We start from the raw sequence: 956 nt of genomic DNA on the forward strand, positions 1-956 counted from the left end.
GCTAATTCACCAGCTGCCTGGCTTGACAGATTCACTAACAAGGGGAAAGACAGTACAGAAATGAGGCGGTGCCACAGAGAAGTGGATGTGGAGCCGAGGAAAGCTGAGAAGGATGACCAGATGCTGCCAAGGAGAAATGTAAGCACTGTCCCAGGTGGTTCTCCTTCTCCCCGGCAGGAAAGCCACAAAGACCAGGGTGCTGTAAATCGGTCAGTTGTTGGCATTGTCAAAGGCATAAATAGTAACAGTCTGGAGAGCCAGCTTCAAGCTACACAAGCATCTAGGAAACTGCTTTCCAGGGAAAAACAACCTCCCATGTTGCTGTTGTTGTGTGCCCTTGAGTCACTTGTGACTCATAGCAACCCTATGTACAACAGCCCTAAACCCTGCTCTATCCTCTGTCAATCATACTGTCTCTGACACACCCATCCCGATTTCCCCAGTCACTGAATCAATCCACCTCATTGAGGGGCTTCCCCTCCTGCGCAACACAACAAAAGAGGAAGTGGAGTAGAAACTAGAAAATCAGTTGTTGTTGTTGTTGTTGTTCTGTGCCATCGAGTCCTTTGCGACTCATAGTCACCCTATGCACAACAGCCCTAAACCCTGCTCTATCCTGTGTCAATCATACTGTTTCTGACACTCCCATCCCGATTTCCCCAGTCACTGAATCAATCCATCTCATTGAGGGTCTTCCCCTCCTGCGCTGTCCCTCCACCTTCCCAAGCATGATGTCCCTCCTTACAACATGTCCAAAGTATGTCAGATGGAGCCTCAGAATCCTTGCCTCCAAGGAACAGCTGGCGTCTCTCCAGGTCAAATCTGTTAGTTTTCTTAGCAGTCCATGGTATATTCAATATTCTTCACCAGTACCACAGCTCAAAGGCATCATCTCTCCTTCTGTCCTCCCTAGTCATTGTCTAACTCTCTGATGCATAACAAGCCATTGCAAAGAC

This window comes from Elephantulus edwardii, unplaced genomic scaffold (genome assembly GCF_000299155.1).
Source record: "Elephantulus edwardii isolate Elephantulus edwardi_28Jun2011 unplaced genomic scaffold, EleEdw1.0 scaffold00035, whole genome shotgun sequence".
Lineage (NCBI taxonomy): Eukaryota > Metazoa > Chordata > Mammalia > Macroscelidea > Macroscelididae > Elephantulus > Elephantulus edwardii.